General features: G+C 61.2%; 1 protein-coding gene across 2 annotated transcripts in view; it reads left to right on the top strand.

Moving 5' to 3' along the window:
• The first annotated feature begins 2,091 nt into the window (after nucleotides 1–2,091).
• The window catches only part of LOC121273335 (natural resistance-associated macrophage protein 2-like), a 194,980-nt gene continuing 186,730 nt past the window's right edge, over nucleotides 2,092–10,341 (top strand). Inside the window, exon 1 of one of the 2 annotated variants that reach the window (XM_041180485.1) lies at nucleotides 2,092–2,188. The gene's annotated coding sequence lies outside the window, so the exon portion shown is untranslated. The remainder of the gene's footprint in view (nucleotides 2,189–10,341) is intronic. The other variant, XM_041180484.1, reaches the window with a different exon arrangement.

Raw genomic sequence — 10,341 nt, 5'->3', positions numbered from 1 at the left:
CTTTGCAAGAGAAAAAAGACTCAACCTCTTCAAACTCTGCTCATAAGTATTCCCTGTATTTATGATAGAACCTCTGTGAATCTTTTTTGTACCTTCTCCAGTTCCTCTATATCCTTTTTCTAACATGGAGATCAGAACTTGACATAGTATTCCAGGTATGATCTAACCAAGTTTAATATATCCCCAAAATGTCATCAACCTGAAACGTTACCTCTGTCTCTGTCAACTGATGCTATCTGAACTATAGGGTGGAATCATAGAATGGTACAGCACAGAAGGAGGCCATTCGGCCTGGTGTGTCTGTGCCAGCTCTCTGCAAGAGAATTCACCTAGTTCCACTCCCCCACCTTTTCCCTGCAATTTGTTTTTTCATCAGGTAATGATCCAATTCTCTTTTGAAAGCCATGATTGATCCTGTCTCCATCACACTCTCAGACAGTGCAATCCAGATCCTAACCACTCGATTGTCCCTGTCTCCACCACACTCTCAGACAGTGCAATCCAGATCCTAACCACTCGATTGACCCTGTCTCCACCACACTCTCAGACAGTGCAATCCAGATCCTAACCACTCGATTGACCCTGTCTCCACCACACTCTCAGACAGTGCAATCCAGATCCTAACCACTCGATTGACCCTGTCTCCCCCACACTCTCAGACAGTGCTTTCCAGATCCTAACCACTCGATTGACCCTGTCTCCACCACACTCTCAGACAGTGCGTTCCAGATCCTAACCACTCGATTGACCCTGTCTCCACCACACTCTCAGACAGTGCATTCCAGATCCTAACCACTTGCTGCAGGAAAATGTTTTTCCTCATGTCACCATTGCTTATTTTGCCAATCATCTTAAATCTTTGCCTTGGTTCTCGATCCTTCCACCAATGGGAAGAGTAACCTGCAGGGCTATGGACCAAGTGCTGGAAAGTAGGATTAGGCTGGCTGACTCATTTTTCTGCTGGCACAGACACGATGGACAAAATGGCCTTTTCCTCTGTTGTAAATGATTCCATGATGCCCTGATAATACACACAACCTGGTTGGTCTAAGAGAAAAGCCAAATACTGCGGATGCTGGAAATCTGAAACAAAAACAAAAATTGCTGGAAAAACTCAGCAGGTCTGACAGCATCTGTGGAGAGAAAGACAGAGTTAATATTTTGAGTCCATGACTCTTCTTCAGAGCTGAAGAGAAGTAAAAGTGTGGTGAAATTTATACTGTTTAAGGGGGGTGGGACAGGTGAAGCTGGATAGAAGCTATAGGAGGTGCTAATGGTGACATTAAGAGTAGAAAGCAGGATGAGCAAGTTATGGATGGCCCTAGTGGGGGTGGGGTAGGGGGAGGGGACGGTGTGGGAGAAAAAATCAAAATAGGCTAAACGGTGGGGATAAAATAATGAATGGAAATAAATTTAAATAATAATAAAAGAAATAGGTGAGAAAAAATATATATAAAAATTAAAAAATAAAAATGTGAAAAAAGGGGATCAAAAAGGGGGTGTGGATGGAAGAGAGAATTCATCGTCTGAAGTTGTTGAACTCAATATTCAGTCCGGAAGGCTGTAAAGTGCCTAGTCGGAAGATGAGGTGCTGTTCCTCCAGTTTGCGTTGAGCTTCACTGGAACAATGCAGCAGGCCAAGGACGGACATGTGGGCATGAGAGCAGGGTGGAGTGTAGAAATGGCAAGCGACAGGGAGGTCTGGGTCATGCTTGTGGACAGACTGAAGGTGTTCTGCAAAGTGGTCACCCGGTCTGCGTTTGGTCTCTCCAATGTAGAGACCTTTCACTTGCACCTCCTTCAATTTGGTCTACTGCATTCGCTGCTCCAAATGCGATCTGCATTGAGAACAGCGAATGCAGTATACCAAATTGAAGGAGGTGCATTCACCTGAAAGGTGTGTTTGGGCCCTTGGACAGTGAGAAGTGGGGTGGGTGGAAGAAAGGGGCAGGTGTTGCACCTTCTGCGATTGCTGCAGGTTGACTTGGCTGGTCTAAGATGCTTGTTTCAGCCTCCCCTGCGGGTGGCGCTGTGCCCGGAGGTCCGCAGATGCGCACGCCGTGACCGTCAATGGAAGCGGCCAATGAGCGATGAGGGGGCGGAGCCTGCAGGCCGGAACTTCCACGTTAAAGTTGGAGAGGATCGATCGGGACAGACTGGCGGTAGCAAGTGGGGAGAGGGTGAGCAGGTAAGGCGCCAGTTTACACTTCGCCCCCTTGACCAACTTTTCCCTGCACTATCGGTGCGGTGTCGAAAAGGCACTTTCACGGCAGCTCATGTGAAATGTGCCTCTCACCTCCCCTGGCCACACATGGACTGTCCACAGTGCAATGGAAACAGATGGAGCTGGAAGCTACCATTTCTTGAAGGGAGGAGGGGAGGGTGTTCAAGGGACCCTAATGTTTTGTCCTTTAATGACCGGCTGTCCTTGGCAGTTGCGTGGGGTACACGATTCTTTGACTAGTCTTCCACAGGCGGCGTGTATGGTGCTGTGTGTGTGTTTTTTTCTCTCTCTAGCGGAAACTCGCCTTTATATGCATTTTATGTTGGATTATTAAGGAAGGGTTGGTGGAGTGATGCTAATGACACAGAGCCACAGGCAGTGGCCAGTGTGTTAACATTTGCTGGTCACCTGAGGAAGATTTGCATTTCTATCGTTCGTATCTGTGAGGGCCTTTAAATATCAACAAAAGACACCAGGGTGGTCAAACAGGGAGTGAGATATTGTTCAGGGTATTAGCGTAAGAGTTGAGATGTTGGGGTCGACCCTGACTTGGTGTAAAAGCCTGTTTTGCATCTTTCTCGTGTTCCTGAATTTTTTTTTAAGAGTTCAAGTGGGCTATTAATGGCTATCATGGCTTTCACACCCTTCCACAAAGCCGAAGTCTACTGCGCCATGTGATAAAAGCAAAATACTGCAGATGCTGGAAATCTGAACAACAGAAAATGCTGGAAGAATTCAGCAGGTCTGGCAGCATCTGTGGAGAGAGAAACAGAGTTAATGTTTCGAGTCTGTATGACCCTTCTTCATACCCTTCTTCAGGCCCATCTCTGTAGGAGGATTATACAGACTCAAAACGTTAACTCTGTTTCTCTCGCCACAGATGCTGCCAGACCTGCTGAGTTCTTCCAGCATTTTCTGTTTTAGTTTCTACTGCATGGGAGTTGGACAACTCACAAGAAGGGATGAGAGTTGATTATTTGAGTAACATGATGCAAACAGAAGATGTACCGATAATATTCCCAAAGTTGGCACTAATGACAATTTTTGCCCATTATTGAGTAAAGGCAACTTCAGTTAAAGCCAAATGTCACCACACCCAGTGGTTAAATTTTGCAGAGACTGAAAGAATGCCCAGGCGAGTTTCACTGCTTACACCCGTATCACTGTCTCATGGGGGGGGGGGGGGGGGGGGGGGGGAGAGATGATTGGGGGGGGGGGGGGGGGAGGAGAGATGATTGGGGGGGGGGGGGGGGGAGGAGAGATGATTGGGGGGGGGGGGGGGGGGAGGAGAGATGATTGGGGGGGGGGGGGGGAGGAAAGATGATTGGGGGGGGGGGGGGGGAGAGATGATGGGGGGTGGGGGGGAGGAGAGATGATGGGGGGGGGGGAAGAGAGATGATGGGGGGGGGGGGGAAGAGAGATGATGGGGGGGGGGGAGAGAGATGATGGGGGGGGGGGGAGAGAGATGATGGGGGGGGGGGGAGAGAGATGATGGGGGGGGGGAGAGATGATGGGGGGGGGGGGGGGGGAGGAGAGATGATTGGGGGGGGGGGGGGGAGGAGAGATGATTGGGGGGGGGGGGGGGAGGAGAGATGATTGGGGGGGGGGGGGGGGAGGAGAGATGATTGGGGGGGGGGGGGGGGAGGAGAGATGATGGGGGGGGGGGGAAGAGAGATGATGGGGGGGGGGGGGAGAGAGATGATGGGGGGGGGGGGAGAGAGATGATGGGGGGGGGGGGAGAGAGATGATGGGGGGGGGGGGAGAGAGATGATGGGGGGGGAGGAGAGATGATTGGGGGGGGGGGGGGAGGAGAGATGATTGGGGGGGGGGGGGAGGAGAGATGATTGGGGGGGGGGGGGGAGGAGAGATGATTGGGGGGGGGGGGGAGGAGAGATGATTGGGGGGGGGGGGGGAGAGATGATGGGGGGTGGGGGGGGGGAGGAGAGATGATGGGGGGGGGGGAAGAGAGATGATGGGGGGGGGGGGAAGAGAGATGATGGGGGGGGGGGAGAGAGATGATGGGGGGGGGGGAGAGAGATGATGGGGGGGGGGGAGAGAGATGATGGGGGGGGGGAGAGAGATGATGGGGGGGGGGGAGAGAGATGATGGGGGGGGGGGGAGAGAGATGATGGGGGGGGGGGAGAGAGATGATGGGGGGGGGTGGGGGGGGGAGAGAGATGATGGGGGGGGTGGGGGGGGGAGGAGAGATGATGGGGGGGGGGGGGAGGAGAGATGATGGAGGGGGGGGGGGAGGAGAGAGATGATGGGGGGGGGGGGGGGGAGAGATGATGGGGGGGGGGGGGGGGGAGAGAGATGATGGGGGGGGGGGGAGAGAGATGATGGGGGGGGGGGGGAAGAGAGATGATGGGGGGGGGGGGAGAGAGATGATGGGGGGGGGGGGAGAGAGATGATGGGGGGGGGGGGGGGAGAGAGATGATGGGGGGGGGGGGAGAGAGATGATGGGGGGGGGGGGAAGAGAGAGATGATGGGGGGGGGGGAAGAGAGAGAGAGAGATGATGGGGGGGGGGGGAAGAGAGAGAGAGAGATGATGGGGGGGGGGGGAAAGAGAGAGAGAGAGATGATGGGGGGGGGGGGAAGAGAGAGAGAGAGATGATGGGGGGGGGGGAAGAGAGAGAGAGAGATGATGGGGGGGGGGGAAGAGAGAGAGAGATGATGGGGGGGGGGGGAAGAGAGAGAGAGAGATGATGGGGGGGGGGGGAGAGAGATGATGGGGGGGGGGGGGGAGAGAGATGATGGGGGGGGGGGGGAGAGAGATGATGGGGGGGGGGGGAGAGAGATGATGGGGGGGGGGGGGAGAGAGATGATGGGGGGGGGGGGGAAGAGAGAGAGAGAGAGATGATGGGGGGGGGGGGGGAAAGAGAGAGAGAGAGAGATGATGGGGAGGGGGGGGGAAGAGAGAGAGAGAGATGATGGGGGGGGGGGGAAGAGAGAGAGAGAGAGATGATGGGGGGGTGGGGGGGGGGAAGAGAGAGAGAGAGATGATGGGGGGGGGGGGGAAGAGAGAGAGAGAGATGATGGGGGGGGGGGAAGAGAGAGAGAGAGATGATGGGGGGGGGGGGGAAGAGAGAGAGAGAGATGATGGGGGGGGGGGAGGAAGAGAGAGAGAGAGATGATGGGGGGGGGGGGAAGAGAGAGAGAGAGATGATGGGGGGGGGGGGGGGAGAGAGATGATGGGGGGGGGGGGAAGAGAGAGAGAGAGATGATGGGGGGGGGGGGGGGGGAGAGAGATGATGGGGGGGGGGGGAAGAGAGAGAGAGAGATGATGGGGGGGGGGGGAGAGAGATGATGGGGGGGGGGGAGGAAGAGAGAGAGAGAGATGATGGGGGGGGTGGAGAGAGAGAGAGATGATGGGGGGGGGGGGGGGGGGAGAGAGATGATGGGGGGGGGGAAGAGAGAGAGAGAGATGATGGGGGGGGGGGAAGAGAGAGAGAGAGATGATGGGGGGGGGGGGGAGAGAGATGATGGGGGGGGGGAAGAGAGAGAGAGAGATGATGGGGGGGGGGGGAAGAGAGAGAGAGAGATGATGGGGGGGGGGGGGGGGGGGAGAGAGATGATGGGGGGGGGGGGAAGAGAGAGAGAGAGATGATGGGGGGGGGGGGAGAGAGATGATGGGGGGGCGGGGGAAGAGAGAGAGAGAGATGATGGGGGGGGGGGGGGGGGAGAGAGATGATGGGGGGGGGAAGAGAGAGAGAGATGATGGGGGGGCGGGGGAAGAGAGAGAGAGAGATGATGGGGGGGGGAGGGGAGAGAGATGATGGGGGGGGGGGAAGAGAGAGAGAGATGATGGGGGGGCGGGGGGAAGAGAGAGAGAGAGATGATGGGGGGGGGGGAAGAGAGAGAGAGAGAGATGATGGGGGGGTGGGGGGGGGGAAGAGAGAGAGAGAGATGATGGGGGGGGGGGGGGAAGAGAGAGAGAGAGATGATGGGGGGGGGGGGGGGAGAGAGAGAGAGAGATGATGGGGGGGGGGGGGGGAGAGAGATGATGGGGGGGGGGGAAGAGAGAGAGAGAGATGATGGGGGGGGGGTGGAGAGAGAGATGATGAGGGGGGGGGGAGAGATGATGGGGGGGGGGAGAGAGATGAGGGGGGGGAAGAGATGATGAGGGGGGGGGAGAGATGATGAGGGGGGGGGGAGAGATGATGAGGGGGGGGGAGAGAGATGATGGGGGGGGGGGAGAGAGATGAGGGGGGGGAAGAGATGATGAGGGGGGGGGGAGAGATGATGAGGGGGGGGGGGGGGAGAGATGATGAGGGGGGGGGGAGAGATGATGGGGGGGGGGAGAGAGATGAGGGGGGGGAAGAGATGATGGGGGGGGGGGAGAGATGATGAGGGGGGGGGGAGAGATGATGATGAGAGGTGGGGGGGGAGAGATGATGATGAGAGGGGGGGGGAGAGATGATGAGGGAGGGGGGAGATGATGAAGAGGGGGGGAGAGATGATGAGGGGGGGGGAGAGACGATGAGGGGGGGGGAGACGATGAGGGGGGGGGAAGAGACGATGAGGCGGGGGGGAAGAGACGAGGGGGGAGGGGATAGAGGGGGGAGGGGGAGGAGATGAGGGGGGAGGGGGAAGGAGATAGGGGGGAGGAGATGAGGGGGGAGGGGGAAGGAGATAGGGGGGAGGGGATAGAGGGGGGAGGGGGAGGAGATAGGGGGGAGGGGATAGAGGGGGGAGGAGGGGAGGGGATGGGGGGGGAGGGGATAGAGGGGGGAGGAGGGGAGGGGATGGGGGGGGAGGGGATAGAGGGGGGAGGAGGGGAGGGGATGGGGGGAGGGGATAGAGGGGGGAGGGGATAGAGGGGGGAGGGGATAGAGGGGGAGGAGATAGGGGGAGGGGATAGAGGAGGGGAGGGGGAGGAGAGGAGGGGAGGGGATAGAGGGGGGAGGAGGGGAGGGGGGAGGGGGAGGAGATGAGGAGGGGAGGGGGGGAGGGGGAGGAGATGAGGAGGGGAGGGGGGAGGGGGAGGAGATGAGGAGGGGAGGGGGGGAGGGGGAGGAGATGGGGGGGGGAGGAGTGGAGGGGAGGAGATAGGGGGAGGAGGGGGAGGAGATAGGGGGAGGAGGGGAGGAGGGGAGGGGATAGAGGGGGAGGAGGGGAGGGGGAGGAGGAGATGGGGGAGGGGGAGGAGATGAGGGGGAGGGGGGAGGAGGGGAGGGGGGAGGAGGGGAGGAGATGAGGGGGAGGGAGGAGGAGGGGAGGGGGGAGGAGGGGAGAGGGGAGGAGATGAGGGGGAGGGGAGGGGGAGGAGGGGAGGGGGGAGGGGGAGGAGATGAGGGGGAGGAGGGGGAGGAGATGAGGGGGGGAGGGGGAGATGGGGGAGGAGGAGATGGGGGAGGGGGGAGGGGAGGGGTGAGGAGGAGATGGGGGAGGGGGGAGGAGGAGATGGGGAGGGGGAGGAGATGAGGGGGAGGAGATAGGGGGGGAGGGGGAGGAGGGAGGAGATAGGGGGGAGGAGGGGAGGGGGGAGGAGGAGATGGGGAGGGGGAGGAGATAGGGGGGGAGGGGGAGGAGGGAGGAGATAGGGGGAAGGAGGGGAGGGGGGAGGAGGAGATGGGGAGGGGGAGGAGATGAGGGGGAGGAGGAGATGGGATGGGAGGGGAGGGGAGGGGGGGAAGAGATGGGAGGGGAGGGGAGGAAGAGATGGGAGGGGAGGGGAGGGGGGGAAGAGATGGGAGGGGAGGGGGGGAAGAGATGGGAGGGGAGGGGGGGAAGAGATGGGAGGGGAGGGGGGGAAGAGATGGGAGGGGAGGGGGGGAAGAGATGGGAGGGGAGGGGGGGAAGAGATGGGAGGGGAGGGGGGAAGAGATGGGAGGGGAGGGGGGGAAGAGATGGGAGGGGAGGGGGGAAGAGATGGGATGGGAGGGGAGGGGAGGGGGGGAAGAGATGGGAGGGGAGGGGAGTGGGGGGAAGAGATGGGAGGGGAGGGGGGAAGAGATGGGAGGGGAGGGGGGGAAGAGATGGGATGGGAGGGGAGGGGGGGAAGAGATGGGAGGGGAGGGGGGGAAGAGATGGGATGGGAGGGGAGGGGAGGGGGGGAAGAGATGGGATGGGAGGGGAGGGGAGGGGGGGAGAGATGGGATGGGAGGGGAGGGGAGGGGGGGAGAGATGGGATGGGAGGGGAGGGGAGGGGGGGAAGAGATGGGATGGGAGGGGAGGGGAGGGGGGGAAGAGATGGGATGGGAGGGGAGGGGAGGGGGGGAGAGATGGGATGGGAGGGGAGGGGGGGAGAGATGGGAGGGGAGGGGGGGAGAGATGGGAGGGGAGGGGAGGGGGGGAGAGATGGGAGGGGAGGGGGGAAGAGATGGGAGGGGAGGGGAGGGGGGGAAGAGATGGGATGGGAGGGGAGGGGGGAAGAGATGGGAGGGGAGGGGAGGGGGGGACTAGATGGGAGGGGAGGGGGGAAGAGATGGGAGGGGAGGGGGGAAGAGATGGGAGGGGAGGGGGGGAAGAGATGGGAGGGGAGGGGGGAAGAGATGGGAGGGGAGGGGGGGGAAGAGATGGGAGGGGAGGGGAGGGGAGGGGGGGAGAGATGGGAGGGGAGGGGAGGGGGGGAAGAGATGGGAGGGGAGGGGGGAAGAGATGGAGGGGAGGGGGGGAAGAGATGGGATGGGAGGGGAGGGGAGGGGGGAAGAGATGGGATGGGAGGGGAGGGGGGGAAGAGATGGGAGGGGAGGGGAGGGGGGGGAAGAGATGGGAGGGGAGGGGAGGGGGGGGAAGAGATGGGAGGGGAGGGGAGGGGGGGGAAGAGATGGGAGGGGAGGGGAGGGGGGGGAAGAGATGGGAGGGGAGGGGAGGGGTGGAAGAGATGGGAGGGGAGGGGTGGAAGAGATGGGAGGGGAGGGGTGGAAGAGATGGGAGGGGAGGGGGGGAAGAGATGGGATGGGAGGGGAGGGGAGGGGGGGAAGAGATGGGATGGGAGGGGAGGGGAGGGGGGAAGAGATGGGAGGGGAGGGGAGGGGGGGGAAGAGATGGGAGGGGAGGGGAGGGGGGGGGAAGAGAGGGGAGGGGAGGGGGGGGAAGAGATGGGAGGGGAGGGGAGGGAGGGGAAGAGATGGGAGGGGAGGGGAGGGGGGGGAAGAGAGGGGAGGGGAGGGGGGGGGAAGAGATGGGAGGGGAGGGGAGGGGGGGAAGAGATGGGAGGGGAGGGGAGGGGGGGGAAGAGAGCAGGGGAGGGGGGGGAAGAGATGGGAGGGGAGGGGAGGGGGGGGAAGAGATGGGATGGGAGGGGTGGAAGAGATGGGAGGGGAGGGGTGGAAGAGATGGGAGGGGAGGGGTGGAAGAGATGGGAGGGGAGGGGGGGAAGAGATGGGATGGGAGGGGAGGGGGGGGAAGAGATGGGAGGGGAGGGGTGGAAGAGATGGGAGGGGAGGGGGGGAAGAGATGGGATGGGAGGGGGGAAGAGATGGGATGGGAGGGGAGGGGAGGGGGGGAGAGATGGGATGCGAGGGGAGGGGGGGAAGAGATGGGATGGGAGGGGAGGGGAGGGGGGGAGAGATGGGATGGGAGGGGATGGGGGAAGAGATGGGAGGGGAGGGGAGGGGGGGAAGAGATGGGAGGGGAGGGGAGGGGGGGAAGAGATGGGATGGGAGGGGGGAAGAGATGGGATGGGAGGGGAGGGGGGGAAGAGATGGGAGGGGAGGGGGGGAAGAGATGGGATGGGAGGGGAGGGGGGGAAGAGATGGGAGGGGAGGGGGGAAGAGATGGGATGGGAGGGGAGGGGGGGAAGAGATGGGATGGGAGGGGAGGGGGGGAAGAGATGGGAGGGGAGGGGGGAGGGGAGGGGGCAGAGACAGAGAGAGAGAGAGATGGCGGGGGCAGAGAGAGAGAGAGATGGCGGGGGCAGAGAGAGAGAGATGGCGGGGGCAGAGAGAGAGAGAGAGATGGCGGGGGCAGAGAGAGAGATAGAGAGATGGCGGGGGCAGAGAGAGAGATAGAGAGAGGCGGGGCAGAGAGAGGTAGAGAGTGGCGGGGCAGAGAGAGAGATGGCGGGGACAGAGAGAGAGAGATGGCGGGGACAGAGAGAGAGAGATGGCGGGGACAGAGAGAGAGATGACGGGGCAGAGAGAGAGATGGTGGGGCAGAGAGAGAGAGAGATG

Source organism: Carcharodon carcharias, chromosome X, assembly GCF_017639515.1.
Source record: "Carcharodon carcharias isolate sCarCar2 chromosome X, sCarCar2.pri, whole genome shotgun sequence".
NCBI classification, from domain to species: domain Eukaryota; kingdom Metazoa; phylum Chordata; class Chondrichthyes; order Lamniformes; family Lamnidae; genus Carcharodon; species Carcharodon carcharias.
This window is presented reverse-complemented; position numbering and strand designations above follow the sequence as displayed.